The 20804-nt window shown below is 38.7% G+C and overlaps 1 protein-coding gene across 2 annotated transcripts in view; it reads left to right on the top strand.

Moving 5' to 3' along the window:
* The first annotated feature begins 1140 nt into the window (after positions 1 to 1140).
* LOC120545274 overlaps positions 1141 to 20804 on the top strand; it is a 347924-nt gene continuing 328260 nt past the window's right edge. The window contains exons 1-2 of one of the 2 annotated variants that reach the window (XM_039779472.1): positions 1141 to 1161; positions 1288 to 1382. The gene's annotated coding sequence lies outside the window, so the exon portion shown is untranslated. Of the gene's footprint in view, positions 1162 to 1287; positions 1383 to 8181; positions 8256 to 8398; positions 8494 to 20804 lie in introns of those variants that run through there. The other variant, XM_039779473.1, reaches the window with a different exon arrangement.

The following is a 20804-nucleotide window of genomic DNA, read 5'->3' on the forward strand; positions in this document are numbered from 1 at the left end:
TGTCACAAATTAATCTATCTCTGTACGTGCGTACACGTCAGAAAGTATGTTTCACTTATCCCTGTATGAAAGCATCTCAAATCAACTTGACGTCAGATTAATAACGGAATGATAGGCTACAAATATAACACTGATAACAGAAAAGTTTTGGAAAACACACTGACGTTTGCAGTAGCCAATTGTGAACAGGCATCAAAACTCTTCGTTTCATTCTTGCAATGACATCAAAAGTTAATTCAAATGTATTTTCAATTGCTCTGTATGTCTGGCACATATTGCAGAATTGACAAATAATGTTGACTTGACTTGAAGTGGCAGGAGTTCGATCCAGTGTGGGATCAATAAAGTATATTTTATGTTATTGAATGTCTGAATATCTGCAATAAAATTATTAGGAAACACTACAATTACAGATATCTACAATCCAATTGTTAATAGTTATCTTAATTTTAGATATCCATAATGAAAAAAAAACATTCCAGATATTGTGTAATTTGAAATATTCAAAACTTCACTTTATTTTGGTGACATATTTGAGTCAAAGGGTTTTACAGAGGGAATTTTATTTTAGATATATCCTTTTATCACTACATAAATCAGAATATGGTGTCAACAGCCATAAAATATAAATTTTCACCACATATTTAGGTATACAATGTAACATAAATAAGGCTATGAATGATATCTAAACAAACCCCTCTGTAAATGCCTTCAGAAGTACATAGGAGTGAAACTGGAAAGCTTGGTCTAAGTGCTGCTGAAGTTGAGTTTTCTGACTCAGAGTATGAGAAAAACCCATTTCAAGAAAACGGCCTTTAAAGATATAGATTACAAAATCCCACACATTTTGCAAGACATTACATGTAGATACAGTGTTGTTTTAGCGGTGAAGTGTTTACTAATGTAAATGTCACAAGTCAATCTGGGTGTCTCCGTGGCTGACATAAAAAGTTGGTGTTTCCTGCTTTCTGATTTTCAAACGTCTATGAAATCATCACCACAGAGCATCCTCCCTCTCTTCCTGTTTACTGATGATTTGAAGTCAAACGGTTTTTCTTAAACCATGTGACCCCAGATGGTCCTCCCCCCTCTCTACTGATATACTGTATCAACTGTTCTCTTCTCTCTCTGTCTCCTCAGCACCACAGACCAACAACACAGGTAAGAACACTTTGGAACTGGAAACACTTTAAAATGATCAGATCAGGAGGTAATACCAGATTGACATAACTAATAACTGAACATACTACATTACATTCATATGTTTTATAATTTTCTTTCTTCCAGACAGTGTCTGTAGTCACCACGTCACCAAGCTTCAGGAACTTCAGATCCATTTCTCTGGACCTCTTTCTGGGTTGACCAGGACTTTAAACACACAGGTATGGATCACAGGTTGGATGGTTCTGAATCATAGAATCACAATAAGCCAGGGTCCCCGGGACCCGAAGGACGAGGCCGCGAGGCTAATACAAAAAGTGAATAAACTAAACAAGTTCCCGTGACACGAAGGACAATACAAGGGTTAAAAAGACTTAAGTTTCTAAAGATGGAGTCTAGAGAGAAGTTTCCACATACACACACCTCTGATTTTACCGCTGCTTAGTGTTTGAACTTGATACAACTTCATAGATGGCTCCATTTCGGATTAAATCATTTATAATTTTGAATCAGGATTATCTGTTTAAAGGATATATTTTCTCTGTGAAAACACTAAAGAGATAAACTGTATTTTATGGTTTCTCTCTCAAGAAGAAGTGATTAACTTGTTCTAAAGTGATGGTTGACAGGTTAGAGCTTACACACTGCCTGCTGCTTTCATTTGATCAATGGGAAACATCCATGTGTCCAGACAAGGCTAGCAGCAGCAGCGCCGCGTCAGACACCTTTGTGTGTGTGTGTGTGTTTATTTTGATGTGTGTCTCTTCCTGTCTCCACAGAACCTTTCTGATCAGATCACAGTTTGATTTAAAGTCAGCTTCTTCATCACTCTGAAGAGGAGATCTCAACACTTCAGGAGGACCAGGAGACCTCTCTCCTCGTCTGTCTGAATTTATGGGAAAAGATTAAGTCAGAATGGTGCAGGAGAGAAGAGACGAAGTCAAAAGAGCAAGATATGTTGCAGGAGGAGTAGGAGCAGCAGTAGGAATAGTAATCCAGCTCCTTGCAGCTCCGGTCACTGGGGGGGTTAGTTTAGTAGTAGCAGGAGCGTTAGCAGTAGTAGCAGCAGGAGGAGCTGCAGGAAGAGCTGTAGTAGGAGGAGCAGTAGGAATAGTCCTGGTCCTTGCAGCTCTGTTCAATGGGGGGGGTTAGTTTAGGAGGAGCGTTAGCAGTGGTAGTAGCAGGAGGAGCTGCAGGAAGAGCTGTTGTAGCAGGAGCAGCTACAGTAGAAGAAGCAGCAGTAGGACGAGCAGTAGCAGGAGGAGTAGGAGCAATAGTAGGAGTAGGAATCATCACCCTGGCAGCTCCGTACACTGAGGGGGGTAATTTAGCAGCAGTAGTAGCGATAGCAGTAGCAGCAGGAGCTGTAGTAGGAAAGTTAGCTTTAGAAGGAAGAAGATAAGCTGTGGTTGTAAATGCAATAAAAACAATGAAAGAGAACAGAAGTGTAAATAAAGTAGAAGAGCTGGAGAAAGAGTTCATGGAGATCATAGAACCGCTGAAGAATGACCTGGAGAGGACGTGTGAGAAGTTGGAGCAAAGATCAGCTGATGTTCAAGCTGGAATCACTCTGACACACGTGAAGGAGTTTCAGAGGATTATTAGATAAGTTTCTGAAGATAGAAGAGAAATCACCATTTTGGCTGATCTATGTGGCAGAGTTGTTAATGACTTTGATCAGATGAAGAAAGAAGTCAAAGACTGACTCATTTATCTAACATACTGGACTTTTAGATTCAGATTCAGATTCACTTTATTAGCCATTTGCAGTGTAACCTGCATTGGAAAAAAATGTGCAAGTAGCTCAAAGTGCAAAGTCAACACATCAGCGGACACAACATAAAAACAGACAAACAAAGCCACATGAAGCCTCAATATTAAAATGCTCAATATAAAAATACTGTACAATGAAATCCATACATAAATTTAAAGTGCCTAGTTTAAGGTGCTTTGTTCAAAGCAATCACAGCTATGGAAAGAAACTGTTTAAATAGCGATCAGTAGAACATCTGACAGAACGATACCTTCTCCCTGAGGGAAGCATCTCAAAGAAAGCCCCTGCTGGATGGCCCGAGGCATCACTAGCCAGTTGCAAAGCTCGATTCAATAGTCTAGCTTTATATGTGAACTCCAGGAGCGGTAAAGTGCAGCCAATAATTCTGCTGGCTGAGCGAACCACTTTATTCAAAGCCTTCTTCTCTTTTTGAGTGAGATTACCAAACCACACAGTAATACAACTGGTTAGGACACTCTCAATTACACAATAGTAAAAATTCAATAAAATCTTAGTATTTTGAGTAAACTCTCGAAGCCTGCGTAAAGAGAAAAGGCGCTGTCTCGCTTTCTTAGCAATATTAGTCGTATTAGAGCTCCAATTCAAATCATGAGAAAGAGTCACACCCAGAAATTTACATTTCTCTATAATCTGCACATCAGAATCATGAATAGTAGTAGGCAACTGATTCCTATTGTGACAAAAATCAATAACAAGTTCACAAATTTTTGAAGTGTTCAAAAGCAATTGTTTTCTTTACTCCATTGAACAACCTTCTCCACCTCCTCACAATAATGACATTCATCGTTTGAGCTGATCAGCCCAATGATAGTTGTATCATCGGCATATTTGATTATGACATTATTATCATGAGATGCTGCCAGGTCATGAGTATATGTACAATGTAAACACCAGGGGCTCAGAATACCTCGCGGTGAGCCAGTGCTAACATACAGCTCATCTGAGATACAACCATTGATTTTGACCCTTTGTGGTCGACAAGTCAAAAAATTTAAAATCCATTTACAAATGGCATCATCAAGTCCAAGACATTTCAGTTTATGAATGAGCTTTGTTGGGACCATTGAGTTCAAAGTTGAACTATAGTCTATAAATAGCATTCTAGCATATGATTTATGTGCATCTAGATGCTTATAGACAGAGTTTAAAGCAAAATAAATGGCGTCCTCAACACTTCTGTTCTTCCTGTATGCAAATTGTAGTGGGTCCACAGACACAGGAATTTGATCTCTGATAAAATCCAACACCAACCGCTCAAAGGTTTTCATCAGGACAGATGTGACAGTGACATGTTGAAAAGATCTGTCAGAACAGGAGCAAGTTGCTCGGAGCACAGTTTAAGGACACAAGGAGAAATACAATCCGGTCCAGGTGCCTTCCTAACCTTCGTCCTGGCCAAAACCCTCTGGACATCCTCTTGAATGATGTTAAAACTCTGCTCATTACAAGCAAGAAAGACAACAGGTTCAACATTTCCGATTTCAAAACGACAATAAAACTCATTTAGTTTGTTTAGCAAGGATGGATCAACATTAATGATAGATCCTCCTTTAGGTTTCCAAGCAGTGATAAAATGTATCCCTTGCCACATACGTCGTGGGTCCCCCTCCATGAAATGACCCTCTATCTTAGCTCCATAAGCTCGTTTAGAAGCTTTTATGGACCGCTCCAAAGAATATCTGGACAGCTTATAAGCAGCGGCGTTACCAGATTTAAAAGCCACGGCCCGCTGTTGCATTTTCCTATTCACATCCGCATTGTTCAGACATTCCAGGTTAACGTTGCAAGTTTTGTTTACGATGACACAATCCGTGCACCAAAGTTCGTTAATTAAAAAAAAAAAAAAAAACACACACACCTCCACCCTTCGATTTTCCGGTACGCTCCTTCACCCTGTCCGAGCGGCGGACAGAGAAGCCCGGCGGCTGGAAAGAAGAATCCGGCACGCCGCTGTGTAGCCACGTCTCTGTCAGGCAGTACACGGAGCAGTCCCGGGCCTAGCGCTGGGTCTTGATGCGGCTCAGCAGGTCGTCCGTCTTGTTCGGCAATGACTGGACATTCGCCAGGTAGATGGACGGCAGCGGGATCCTCGACTGGCGGCTGCGCAGCTTCACAAGCAGCCCTCCTCGCTTCCCTCGGTGTCTGCGCTTCCGCCGCTGATAGCCTGTAGCGTCCCCACTCAGGGGCTCAGCTGTACGGCGTATGTGGCGATACCTCCGCCCAGTCCTTTCGCTCTGCTCCCGACCTCCGCGGCCCGACTCCTGGCCTTGTTTACCTCGAGTGGGGCACGCATCGAAATCAGCACACCTCAGTCCAGTATTGGCAAATGACAAACCACAAACTTCCTCACGGATCCTCAGAAGTGTCTCACGGCCATAACTTAAAGTGGCAAATGCATCAAAGACAAAAACAAACATAAAACAGACAGCACACAGGAGAGCTCTTGCTACGGCGCCCTGTATCGGCGCCATCTTAGTATAGGCCTCACGGCATCACATCTCATGTGTAACAGGAAATGATTGAACAGCAGTGTGTTTTCCAGGACTTTTTTTAGTAACTGAATCAGATGAACAATAATACTTTATGATATTTGATATGTTGGACTGTTGAATTCTGGTTTAATATTAAATCCTACTCACTGTTGGACTCTTGGACTGAGACTGAATTATGTTGTCAGTATAGAATATGATATTTACTTTCTCTGAACATGCTGCTGCTTATAATTCTGTCTGAAACATGATTATTTTTCTGTCAGATCCAGAGCAGAGAAAACCAGTCTGATGAACTGTGAAACATAAAGTGATGCTAGCTGAGAATAGATGAGCCGTGTAGTAACGTAGCAACACCACAAGATGGCAGCAGCTGCATCTGATGCACCGTGGGGGGGCCCTGCACATGTTTCACAATAAAAGCCTGGATAGAACCCTGCACATGTTTCACAATAAAAGCCTGGATAGAACCCTGCACGTTTCACAATAAAAGCCTGGATAGAACCCTACACCTGTTTCACAATAAAAGCCTGGATAGAACCCTGCACGTTTCACAATAAAAGCCTGGATAGAACCCTGCACGTTTCACAATAAAAGCCTGGATAGAACCCTACACATGGTTCACAATAAAAGCCTGGATAGAAACTCTCTCTAAACTCAACACATTTGTCTAAACCTTCAGGGAAAGTTAATCAGCTACAGTCCTACAGGTGAGACACTGTGCTGTTTGATTGGTTTCTCTGATCATGTGATTTTAGAGCAACTGGGCGCGCTCAGAGCTGATTTACCTGCATCAACAAACAGCTAAGAACCACTAAACCTCTTCATGATGATCTGATGTTCTCTGATCTGATAATGATGGTGATCAAACATAGCTGATCTTAGATGTTCAGGATTTGTTCACGTTGACCCAACACAGTTTCTAAAGAAGAGGCTGGAAACTCTCCACATATCACAATGTATCTTTTAAAAGCTGTAATGTTTAAATGTCCTGTAGGTGTGAATGGGAGAGAAGTTAGAGTTTCCTCCCAGCTGCAGAGTGTTCCTGAGTGGAGCTGGGAGGAAACACCTGTGTGTGTGTGTGTGTGTGTGTGTGTGTGTGTGTGTGTGTGTGTGTGTGTGTGTGTGTGTGTGTGTGTGTGTGTGTGTGAGTGTGTGTGTGTATGTGTGTGTGTGTGTGTATGTGTGTGTGTGTGTATGTATGTGTGTGTTTGTGTGTGTTTGTGTGGGTTTATTCTGATGATGTGTGTCTCTTAAGTAAAAGTACAAATAACGAGAGACATAAAAATACTTTAGTAAAGGAAGAAGAAGTTGTCCACTACCACAAACAAGGCCTGGCTTATTTAAGAAGTTGCTATCCTAATCTATCTTAGAAATCTAGACGCACCCTAGAGGCAGCAAATGTAATTTGCAGCCAGGGGGGGTCTAACAACTCTCCGTTGGCTTACGAGCTGGAAAAACCAAACTCTGGTCAGGCCAATCACATCGTGTATAGAGTGGGTGGGCGGGGCTTACGGCTGCTGCTGCTGGTGAACAGAGGTCTTCTGGAAGACTTGGAGTTCAGCTTTTCTTTGAGAAAAGAACAAAGAACGGCTCTGAAGTCATTCTTAAAAAAGGAAGATGTGTTCGGAGATTTGCCGACCGGATACGGCAAAAGTTTAATCTATCAGCTAGCTTCTCTACCTTCTTCGTTGCTCTGGTTGGTTGTAGCGCTATCGTATTGGTGCAGAGGGAATTTGAAAGACAACCGTTTATCCCGCCCCTCAGATTGAGCTCCGTCAATGGTGAGTTCCCAGACCCTACATCTGGATGTGGGTCAGACCCAACATCTGGATGTGGGTCTGGCTTGTCAGGCTAATCATAACCAGCATAAAAAAAACTGATCAGAAAATGTAACAGAATGATGTAGAAATGTAGTGGAGTAGAAAGTATAGGTAATTGCTGCAAAATGTAACAAAGTAAAAGTCAAAAGTAGGCCTATAAGACAAAGATCTTCAGTTTCCTGTTCCAGAGGAGAGAAGAAAATAGAAAATATTAATATCTAACAAGCTGATATCACACAAGTTTACCTGTTTTATCATGAATAATTACTCAAACTGATTCATTGATAATTAAAACAGTTGGAAATGAATTACTTGACAACTAATCCATTAATCAATTCATCTTTGCAGCTCTACTGTAGATCTACAGATGATGTAATAATAGGAACCAGATACTTTATATTAGTACTAGAACATATTGGTGTAATTGTGATTACCTTTGAGGTTTGGTTTTGGGGAGAGTATGTTTGAGATTCTCCATATTTGAGTAATATGTTGATTATTAGTCTGATAGTCTGTTCTGTGAAGGTTTCCCTTGTTGGACATTAACTAAACTAGTGAACTCTTAATCCACACAAACTAGAAACCTAATCACCTGAGACTACTTTTGTTTTATACACTTATAATTATTAATTATTTTACTTTTATTTGCTGCTACATCTGAACTTTGTCTCAGGTGATCAATTAACGTCTTCTAAAGAGAAGTCCTCCCTCACTTCCCCTCTGGTTTTACTGAGGATTTGTAGTCAAACTGTTTCTGTGAAATCGCGTGACATTAAAATCTTCAAAAGAAGAAGTCTATGAAGTTAGTCTGTTTCTGAGACGGTTTGTGTGAAACCGTGACCACAGAGCATCCTCTTTACCTTCCTGTTTATTGATGATTTGAAGTCAAATGGTTTGTCTTAAATCATGATTACTGACATACTGATATACTGTATGAACTCTTCTCTTCTCTCTCTGCCTCCTCAGCATCACAGACCAACAACACAGGTAAGAAGACTTTCTGGAAATACTTTAAATGATACTATCAGGAGGTAATAACAGATATAAATGCATGAGGAAAATGTATTTGCCAACTAATAACTGAACATACTACATTACATTCATATGTTTTATTATTTTCTCTCTTCCAGACAGTGTCTGTAGTCACCACGTCACCAATCTTCAGGAACTTCAGATCCATTTCTCTGGACCTCTTCCTGGGTTGACCAGGACTTTAAACACACAGGTATGGATCACAGGTTGGATGGTTTTCTGTCTTCCTGTTTGTTACATCAGCTACTGCTCTGCTCCTGAGACCAACAGGCCTTTCAAAGGTGTCCCTAAAAAACCAAAGAAAAGAAGAAGTAGTAAAGTGTTTAGTCCGTTTGATAGATGGCCATTTAAAAGGACTTAACGTTTCTAAAGATGGAGTCTAGAGAGAAGTTTCCACATACAGACACCTCTGATGTTATAATGCCAGAGGTCAGGAGATGCACCAGATTTAAATGCATGAGGAAAATGTATTTGACATAACTATACTATATTGATTCTGCCTATTCTGTGTAGCAACATACTATATGGATTCAATAATTCTAAAATCTAATGTGCTGTTGATTTGTTCTGTCAAAAAATAGGACATAAATAATCTTAAAACTATAGAGTTTTAATTAACTATGAAATCATTTTAAGTAGTTTGTTACTAAATCCGCAAAAGAGTTATTATTAATCAACACATATGAGTTTAATAAACTCGAAAAAAAGCAAATGCTACTGGCACTCAACATGTGGCACTGTAACCAGTAGAATTTTCTTAGAATATATTTCTTATAATTAGTTTCCCTGAACCCATTTAGAAATGTTTGGTAAGTCAGAATTGGCTTTGGCCATGAGGAAAAGAAATCCGACTAGAACTATGCTCAACTACTATTGGTCAGTCTGAGGAGAACCTTTATTGACCGACTCAGACACCCACAATGCACCAGCGAGCGCCACAGGAGGTTGTCCTGCCTCTGGCCATCAAAATATATAACTCCTCCTCTGAGTGTTACACACTTAGAGTACCAAAACTGGACTCACAGCACGTATCTTTTACATCACATCTCCATCTCAATATTCTTGGACAATTATGTACAATAATTAGTCGGTGCAATAATTTATCAGTTATCAGAATTAGAATACTTTATTGATCCTCTCAGGGAAATGATTTAGTTGCAGTTGGTCACAGTCAAATTCAAAGTAAAATAAGAGTAAGAACAGTCAATACATGTATAAAGTAACATAGCAACAGTAATAAATAAAAAACATTAAATAAAAGTAAGACTAGGTTAAAAAGATGAAATGGATTGTACAAATTCTATTGTAGTACAGTGTCAACATAAATACAGTACAAACATAAATAAGTACAGTGTGAATATAAGTAGCGTGTGCAATATCTGTTATTTATTTACTGCTACTTATAGTCCCACTGTACTTTATTTATGCTCACACCGCACTGCAATAGCATTTGTACAATCCATTGTTTTAGAAAGAATCTTTTTTAATCTAATCTTACTTTACTTAACTTACCTTTTTTTTCTTGCACTGTAGCTTTGTTACTTTGTGTTACTTTATGTTACTTTATCCACATATTGACTCGCTCTTTTCTTACTCTTATGTTACCTTGAATCAGACTGTGAGCCACTGAACAATTTCCCAGAGGGGATTAATAAAGTATCCAGACTCATTTTAAGTTGTGCAAAGGAGTTTATATTAATACAAAAATGTGACTTTAATAAACTCAAAAGACAGTAAATGCTACTGTAACCCAACACGTTTAATGAAGTAAGTAGAATTTCTAAAAAAATTGAAGGTGTATTATTCTAATTAGCTCATTTGAGCATTGGGGTTTACAGTGAATAACTAAACGGAGATTCTTTCATACCTTATGGTTTAATAAGGTAATAATAATAATAATAAGGATAATAATAATTGTTTTGTTGGATTACATTTTCACTCAGAATTCAATAATTCTTAAACATGAGAGAAACTGAAGTTTTTTCTCAGATTTTTTATTTTTTTAAGGACCATATTTTTTTTGTAATTTACAAAAGCACATTGACTATAAATCCATTAGGAAAAAAAATCATCTTTTTAGTTTTTTGATTTGGATTTTTTCATTCCAGACAGACAATATTCCATCAGTTACTGCAGCAGATCCTATGAAACTCACTGTGGTTGATTTTAAATGACAAGCTGGAGGGCCGTGTTCAGGACAGGAAGTCTGCTTTTTTGGCCGCCAAACACTGTGGTCGCTGGATTTTACAATCTGTCAGAAAAAAACATAGAAACCGTCAAATATAATGTCACAGAAATGTGCCTTGAACTTCTTAAGAATCCCCTTTTAAGTGCTGTTGAGTTATTAAGGAAATGAGATATAATTAAAGCTGCAAGCAGCGTTGTACAGTCGGAGTTACTGCGACCGTCAGACACCACGTGCACAGCTTTTGGAGTCTGGTCGTGACCAGCTCCTCAGTGGTCTTCCTTGTGGTCCCTGTGGTCTGTGAAGCGGATTTAGTATTTTCTCCCCTTTCCTGTCGTTTTGGCAGCACTGTTAGCTGGATAAATGTCAGAGATAACAATCTTTTGTCTATATCATATATATTATGATTATTATTGTTATTATTATTGATAATGGAGATCCGTGTGGTCAGGACCAGTGGTCTCTGGCAGGGACCAGTGGTCACAACCACTAGGGGCGCTAGAGACACTGGTTGCAACCAGTGGCACAGCAGTCATGACCAGCTTCTTACTGGCACAAAGGGCCCTAAAATGACTGGTCCAGACCACCTCCTCTGTGATCTGTTCTGTTGTTTGGACCAGTTGAGTGATCTGTGGAGTGTTTATTTTTAATACAACTTTTCATGTTTCTCAAAGTGTGAGCAGAGTCGCCTAATGTGAGAAGCCATAATCGTTTGTCTATCCAATGCTATTGATCACTATTATTAATAGAAATCATAACAATTATTAAATTATTATTATTAGTCGTAGTTGTATGAGTAGTACTATCAACTATGCAGGTCTGTGTCTTCCATTGAGAATTGAAGATTAATTTTCAATTGGTTTTGCGATCATGCCATGGCTACATGGCCACTGCCTTTAAACTAATGAAATTAAGTAAACGGTTGTTGATTCAGTTCCTGGCCAATAAGAAGACATTTCCAATTTTGATGCCAGGTGTGATCATATGTATCATATGCCGTATGCTCATTCTGTTTTTTTTTTGTTTTTTTACAAGTATTTGTATTGCTTTAGAGAAGATACAGTGCAACATTACAATGTCAATTATAACAAGACCTCTTTCAATTAACCCCATCCCACCCACAACAAACCCTTGTGCTGAGGAAAGGAAAGCTAAAGAAACAAAAAAATAAAAAAAATAAAAACACCTTTCTTCTATTACTCATGATAGCAAATAGTGTAATCAGTGTGCTTCACAAATCTTAGCAGTTATTAAGAGGGACGTGTAGTAAGTCTTTCAAAGTAAGCCAGAAAGTCCCAGTTTTTGTAAAATGTTCTGGTTAATCCTCTAAGAAAGTATTTGATTTTTTCTATTTTTAGAAACATAAAATAAAGCCATGTGGAGGCTTTTGGTGGTGTAGATGTTTTTGTAGTATTCTTTGTCGTGCTATTAAGGTGACAAAAGCAACAACACTGTCCTTCCCATTGGACATTACAATATCACCCCCTTTTATCCCAAACACGGCCATTGTAGGGCTAGGTTGTAGATCTAAATCAAAGGCTTCATTTAAGACCTCAAATATTGAAGCCCAGAACTCTCTCAACCTGGAACATGACCAAAACACGTGAAGTAAATCTGCTCTGTCCATTCTACATCTTTCACAGATGTCATCCATGTCAGAGTATATTTTGGCCAGTTTAACCTTACTGTAGTGCAAAGGGTGAAGAACTTTAAACTGAATCAAATTCAAACGTGCACAAGAAGAGGTCGCATTCACCCAGCATAGAGCTCTGTCCCATATAGCATCTGATATATTTGTCCCTAACTCTCCTTCCCATTTTGCTTTGATATGATCCATGGATATACTGTAAAGTGAGATTTGAGACTCATGACTTCACAGAGCAACTTAGAGAAATATGCAAAGAGTCTTCCTCTTCCACAAAGCCGAGCCAGATGTTTGACGCCCATGATGTTAAGGCAGAGTTTCAGAGAGTTAAGACAAATAAGAGCATGGGGCCTGATTCTATTACAGGAAGATTGCTAAAGCACTGTTCAGAACAGCTTTGTGATGTGTTCTGTAATATATTTAGGATATCTCTGGAGCAGCGAATGGTCCCAAAGTTATGGAAGGAGTCCATTGTTGTTCCGGTGGCTAAAAGCAGAACCCCCTAAGGTGCTAAATGACCTCAGACCAGTGGCATTGACTTCACTGGTCATGAAGTCATTTGAAAGGCTGGTCAAAAGGGAACTGATAACTATGTTGGAGGAGGCTTTAGACCCCATGCAGTTTGCATATAGGGCAGGGATGGGGGTAGAAGATGCCTCAATCACTTTACTTAACTTTGTGTATAAGCACCTGGAAGGTCCTGGCACTCACGCCAGACTTTTATTTATGGATTTTTCATCAGCTTTTAATACTATTCAACCACATATTTTAGCTTGGAAACTGCATACCTATTTTAATTTTGATGTAAATTTTGTCGGCTGGATTGCAGATTTTTTAACATGTAGATCTCAGAGGGTTATGGTTAATGGCTTTCTGTCAGAACAGTGCTCCTCTTCAACTGGCTCTCCTCAGGGCTGTGTCCTGTCCCCATTGCTGTAAATTCTTTACACCAATGACTGTAGAAGCCAGCATGAGAACAGGCACATTCTGAAGTTTGCTGATGATACGGTCATCATTAACCTGCTCCTTAAAGATGAATCTGAGCATGGGCCAGTTGTGGATGAGTTTGTCCAATGGTGTGATGAGGCCTTTCTCCAATTAAACTCCACAAAAACCAAGGATATGGTCATTGATTTTAGGAAAGTATTCCTCCCACCATCTAAGACTTTCATTAAGGGAACTGAAATTGAGTTTGTTGAACAGTACAAGTATCTGGGAACTGTCATTGATAAAAACCTGAAGTTTGATGTGAATAGTGATGCAGTCTGTAGGAAGGGACAGCAACGTTTGTACTTCCTTAGAAGTTAAACACTTAATGTAGATAGGAAAATGATGTCCTTATTTTATAAATCTTTTATTGAATCAGTTCTTATGTTTGCCATGATTGCTTGGTACGGTAACCTTAATATCAGAGACAAAAACCACCTCAGCCATATTGTAAAGGTGGCTGGTAAGGTGTTTTCACAGTCCCCCTTGATGGTTATCTTTGACCAGCAAGTTCTTCGCAAGGCCCGGTCTATATTAGACTGCACAAACCACCCCCTTCACTCTGAGTTTGTAATACTCCCATCAGGTCGCAGATTTAGAGTTCCTCGGTTTAAGACCAGTATGGGGTAAAAACTCCTTTGTCCCATGTGCAATAACTCAGCTCAATTTGCACATGTAATGTAGTACTTGTTTTGTTTTTAGAGATTGTTCCAGTGGTGACTTGCGATCGCTGTCCTCTTTATATGAGTTTAAACTCAAACTAAAGTTGTATCTCTTGGAGCGTGCATTTCTCTAATTTCTTATTTTTATTTATGTTTTCTGCTGTATGGATGTTTTATTCTATTATCTTTCCTGACTCTTGTCATGTGAAGCACAGTGGTCAACTTCTGTTGTATTTACTTGTGCTATACAAATAAATGAAATGAAATGATAAATTCTGTTGTGTGTATTACACAGGAAATCTTTTTTGTACTCATGTCTTGTATTGTTGCCTCTATTTGTATGTGGCTTGAATGTGTTTCTTTTTATCTTTCACTTCTGACTGCATATCAAGTTTCTGATTTGGGATAATAAAGTGACTTAACTGAACTGAACTGAACATAATTTAATTATAAGTTAGAGATTTGGCCTCTTAAGGTTGGGGGGGGGGGGGGGTATAAAAAGGTGAAAAGGGAGAAGAGAAAAAGAAAAAAAATAAAATATTTGTTTTTTGAAGGAAAAAAACAAACAAAAAAAAAATAAAAAAAAAAGGTGTTGTTGATTTATATTTTACTCAAAAAGTAAAAAAAAAAGAAAAAAGATGTTATTTAGGAATATGTGTGTGAAAAAAAAATGAAAAAAAGTGAGAGAAAAAAGAAAAAAGATGTAAAAAAAATCTTTACATGTTGAAAGGCCCATACTGTCCCACTGTTTGAAAGTATCGTCAATTTTAGCAGCCGTAAAAGATGATTATTACGCCGTATGCTCATTCTAAAACCACAAAGGGGGGAAAATATGGTGTAGGATATACTTTGCTTGGATTAGAAGAAGAAATAAATGTAATAGTAATAATAGCTTATAAAGCCACAAGAGGCCCTATCAGGACCCATTGGCCAATCAGAAAATAGCATCTCTTTATATATATATATATATATATATATATATATATATATATATATATATATATATATATATATATATATATAGAGAGAGAGAGAGAGAGAGAGAGAGAGAGAATAATGGTTTCTTTAAAGCACTTTCAGTGCCCAGAAAAGTCCTATATAATTCCAACCCATTATTTTATGTTTATAATCTGTCCTCTTCCTTGTTTATTTTTTCCTATGTTGTCATGAACTTAAATGTTTTCTATGCAGGCCACAATTGACATCCTGGCGAGATTTGAGGGTTTTCCAGATTTTATCCAGAAAAAATCCTTTGAACGATCAGGTGATCAGGTGCTGGATCAGTCAAGATGATTCGACTGTTACTTTTGTTACTGTACTGTAGGCTACTTAAGTTGAATTTTTAATTGAACTTTTACATTTTTGTATTTCATTTGAACTTGCTTTGTCAGTCAACTCTACATTTTTTCCTCCACTACATGTATTTGACTTTAGTTTCTAGATCAAGATTTGATACAAAGGGTAATGTGACAAGCTTTTAAAATGCAACACATTGGTAAAGTTTAAACCAGTCAGGAAGACATGGACCTGCATAGTCGATAGTACTACTCATACAACTACGACTAATAATAATTTAATCATTGTTATTATGATTTCTATTAATAATAGTGATCAATAGCATTGGATAGACAAACGATTATGGCTTCTCACATTAGGCGACTCTGCTCACACTTTGAGAAACATGAAAAGTTGTATTAAAAATAAACACTCCACAGATCACTCAACTGGTCCAAACAACAGAACAGATCACAGAGGAGGTGGTCTGGACCTGTCATTTTAGGGCCCTTTGTGCCAGTAAGAAGCTGGTCATGACCGCTGTGCCACTGGTTGCAACCAGTGTCTCTAGCGCCCCTAGTGGTTGTGACCACTGGTCCCTGCCAGAGACCACTGGTCCTGACCACACGGATCTCCATTATCAATAATAATAACAATAATAATCATAATATATATGATATAGACAAAAGATTGTGATCTCTGATATTTATCCAGCTAACAGTGCTGCCAAAACGACAGGAAAGGGGAGAAAATACTAAATCCGCTTCACAGACCACAGGGACCACAAGGAAGACCACTGAGGAGCTGGTCACGACCAGGGTCTCTAGCGCCCCTAGTGGTTGTGACCACTGGTCCCTGCCAGAGACCACTGGTCCATGCCAGAGACTAGCTGGTCCTGACCACACGGATCCATTACCAATAATAATAACAACAATAATAATCATAATATATCTGATATAGTGAATTTTATAGAAAAAAGATTATGATCTCTGACATTTATCCAGCTAACAGTGCTGCCAAAACGACAGGAAAGGGTTTGACAATACTAAAGCAGCTTCACAGACCACAGGGACCACAAGGCAGACCACTGAGGAGCTGGTCACGACCAGTGTCTCTAGCGCCCCTAGTGGTTGTGACCACTGGTCCCTGCCAGAGACCATGGTCCCAGGACAGACCACAGAATCGGCTACAACCCCCTCTCGAAAAAACAAGAAAATATTCATATTTAACAAGCTGATATCACACAAGCTTACCTGTTTTATCATCAAAAATGACTCAAACTGATTCATTGATTATTAAAATAATTGGAAATGAATTACTTGACAACTAATCCATTAATCAATTCAACTTTGCAGCTCTACTGTTGATCTACAGATGACGTAATAATAAGAACCAGATATTTTATATTAGTACTAGAACATATTGGTGTAATTGTGATTACCTTTGAGGTTTGGTTTTGGGGAGAGTATGTTATAGATTCTCCATATTTGAGTAATATGTTGATTATTAGTCTGATAGTCTGTTCTGTGAAGGTTTCCCTTGTTGGACATATTAACTAAACTAGTGGACCCTTAATCCACATGAACTCTAATCACCTGAGACTTTTATACACTTATAATTATTAATTATTTTACTTTTATTTGCTCCTGCTACATCTGAACTTTGTCTCAGGCGATCAATAAAAGTAATATCTAAAGAGAAGTCCTCCCTCACTTCCCTTCTGGTTTTAGTGATGATTTGAAGTCAAACTGTTTCTGTGAAATTGCGTGACATTAAAATATTCAAAAGAAGAAGTCCTGTCCTACCTTCCTGTTTACTCATGATAATAATACTTTATTTATAATTCATACTAATGGGGAAATTACAATTTACAATTTACACTCTGTTGTTATTACACACAGGCCTGAAATACACACACACACACACACACACACTTAGGTCCTTTTACATGCACTAATGGAGAGATGTCAGAGTGAGTGGGCTGCGACTGCTGAACAGGCACCCTGAGATGTTTGGGGGGGTTTGGTGCCTTGCTCAAGGGCACCTTGGCAGTGCCCAGGAGGTGAACTAGCACCTCTCCAGCCACCAGTCCACCTCCAGATTTCGGTCCATACGGGGACTTGAACCAGCGACCCTCCGGTTCCCAACCCAACTCCCTATTTTTATTGTAGAGTTATTGTGAACGACTCTGATTAAAGTGACGTCATAAAGCAGGAATGTAACTGATGTATCTTAGAGGCCCCTGACCCCCCCCCCCCAAACTCACTGTGGTTGGTCACTGACTTCTTCTTCTAGAAAACTGACACGGGGAAGAGAGGTTTGTCGCAACACTGATATATGTCAACTATCTATATTGCAATAAAATCAAATGTTTTCTGGTCCTGATTCCTCTTGTAGCTGGTTGTCATGGTTCCAGGGTTAAAACTCTTTATATATCAGCATTTAATCAAACATCAACGGAGATATTAAACGGATGAAATCACTTCTGGAACCAGAGCTGATCAGAAAATGGGCGGTCACTGTTGAGCTCTATACCGGTTATAGAGATCACATACATTCATTATTCTTCAAATCATAAACACTGATATTCTCTGATCTGGTTTATTTTCAAACATCACAAATAATGTATAAGTCCATAAACAACCTACTCCCTGGTTTTACACCCTCTGATGTACAACAGGGGTCAGAAGTGACCCAAGAGAATGACGTTGTTTCATATCTTTGCATGTTATGCATTTTATTACCCAATATTTCATGAAATCCTCATGTAAGTTGTTATTTAGAGAAGCCGCACGACATCTGGGAGCTATAACGCTGCTTCTAACCTTCTGATTTTCAACATTATGTCAACTACAACTGTGAGGAAAACTACAATAAATTAGCATAATTTGTGTGTGTGTGTGTGTGTGTGTGTGTGTTTGTGACCTGTGAAAAGTTTTGTTTCATATACTTATAATTATTAATTATTTTAGATTTATTTTCTGCAATAAAAGTCTTCTAAAGAGAAGTCCTCCCTCACTTCCTCTCTGGTTTTACTGATGATTTGAAGTCAAACTGTTTCCATGAAGTCGTGACATTAAAATCTTCAAACAAAGAAGAAGGGTTCAGAAGTGATCCGAAAGAATGACTTTGTTTCATATCTTTGCATGTTATGCATTTTATTACCCAATATTTCATGAACTCCTCATGTAAGTTGTTATTTAGAGGAGCCGCACGGCATCTGGGAGCAATAACGCTGCCTCTAACCCTATTACCACAAAGACTGGCCCTGGATGGCAGCCAACGGCCATTTTCACATTCATGTGTGTGTGTGTGTATGTGTGTGTGTGTGTGTGTGTGTGTGTCTGTGTGTGTCTCTATCTGATAACTAATGAATGTTTGGATGGACCACTAATCTGCAAAAGAAAAAATCTTTTTTTTGCTAGTTGAGTCAGTCTATATCTGAAGAAAGAATAAATAAATAGTGAAATATATATTACTTTCCATGATTAATTCCAGATAGATTAATCCACGATTGAACGGCTACTTTAGTGATCTTTCTGAATGAAAATACATAGGGCGTTTCTCAATACCAAGAAAGCAAACTACGGACTTGTGTTCTTGGGGAGAACGTTCTTGCTGGTTGTTCTTGGAAGAATGAACTCACAAGTTCACAAGCACAGAAAACGCTGTTAACAGTTTGAGACGATGCGTTCTTCCTGTTATTGCTCAACACTCCCAGCACAGAGGCTACCTGCAAGGCTCCAAAATACCAGCTAGAAATAAAAACCACAACAATATAACCACTTTGTATTAAAACAATCTCCGGACAAGAAAACCTCATAATGCTACAACTATTGCAATAATATTGAAAAATAAAACTAATTGAGCTTTAATTTTATTGTTTATGGTTTAGCTCAAACACCCCTTACTTATTCAAAAGAGTGGAACGCGATCCCTACTATTATTAGCATATAAGTTTAAGTCAGTTTAAAGTAAACAAATAAATAGGCATATACACTGGTGTGTCCTATGTGTTCCTATTAGTGTTATGTGGAATTATCATTTCTATATTATTGTAGTGCACTGTATATGCCCAGGGAGATGGAAATTAGAAATTCAAATTATAAAGGTTGGTGTCTCCCCTTTAGTCTACATAACATGTCATAGCATGTTACCACTTTATGTACAACTGTTCATTTATCATAAAGACTGAAACTCAACTTCTAATAAATCAGAAAACAAATACACCAAAAATATGAACTAAATACAAAATATAATGTAGGCTATAGCATATGGCATAATTTAAACAAGTCTCCCGAAAAGAAACGGGTATATCTCATATAATATACAGTCTATCTTTGGTATATCTCTCCTCTGCCTGCTGCACTGTGTGTGTGTGTGTGTGTGTGTGTGTGTGTGTGTGTGTGTGTGTGTGTTTGTGTGTGTGTGTGTGTGTGTGTCTGTTTGTTGAGTTTAACTCCGAAAAGACAGTTAACCACATGTGTTGTGGTATTTACACAAACGATCCGAAACGGCGAAATAAAAGCCTCTTATTTACGGGACCGGTCTAAAAGACCTCCGGGGTCCTACAGCGGGGTCTCCGAGTGTGACTGTCCGAGCGCGGAGCAAGCGGCCCCGGCAGGCGCAAGCTGGCGGCCGCGTCATTTTATGGAGCTCCGAAAATTCTGAAAACTTTGGAGCAAATTGTCAATTCGGCAAAGATTTTCGCAAGACTGCCTATATTCGAAATCTAAACCGTTCATTTCTCGCCTAAAATGTTCTCAGAAGTGAATTTAGTGATGAATAAGATGGCGACAATTGTTAAAATTGTCCCGTCTTTGGGCTGTCTACGTACTGGAAATCCAACCATCATTGAATGCCGAAATGAATGCTGGGATACAGGTGCTGCGAAGTTCATACAAGTTACCAACCGATGTATCCTCGGTAAATGGGCATGTCAAGAATACATCCGGCAATTTTAACTGTTCTTGGCGAAATGGGAACTTGTGTATTGGGACAGTACTTTGGCAACACGAGATGACGTTTCACAGGGACACAAGAACACAAGTCAACAGAAGAACACATATTGGGAAACGCCCATATTCTGCTGTTTCTGATGCAGACCAGTGGCAGAGCTAAGATGGCGGCTGACTGATGGCTCTATTGACCAATCACATGCAGTTTTATCAGAGGAAAGAGTGTTTGCTCTGCCAATAAGATAAGCCAAGCAGGAGGGACTTGTATTGACTGTTTGAGGACAAGTCCAGAGAGGCATCCTCCAACACTCTATACAAGTCCCTCCTGCTTTGCTTATAGACCTAAATAGTTAGTATCTATATAATAGATAGTACATGTGTGTTATTTCTAGAGGTGTCACGATACCAAAAATTCAGTAGCCTAGTCGGTGCCAATACCAGTAAAATAACATGATTCTCGATGCCGATTTTGATACCACAGTAAAAAAAAAAAAGGATTTGGATGTACTTTAACTTGAAACATGAACTCCAAATATTGGAGATGTATTTGGGTAAATATTGGAGATTTGTTTGGGTAAATATTGGAGATTTATTTGGGTAAATATTGGAGATTTATTTGGGTAAATATTGGAGATGTATTTGGGTAAATATTGGAGATGTAATTGGGTAAATATTGGAGATTGTAATATTGGGATGTGTTTGGGTAAATATTGGAGATGTATTTGGGTAAATTGAGATATATTTGGGTAACAACGTTGCTTGGCTTATTTCCTACTGAGGCAGATAAGTTAC

This window comes from Perca fluviatilis, chromosome 17, assembly GCF_010015445.1.
Source record: "Perca fluviatilis chromosome 17, GENO_Pfluv_1.0, whole genome shotgun sequence".
In the NCBI taxonomy this organism is placed as follows: Eukaryota; Metazoa; Chordata; class Actinopteri; order Perciformes; family Percidae; genus Perca; species Perca fluviatilis.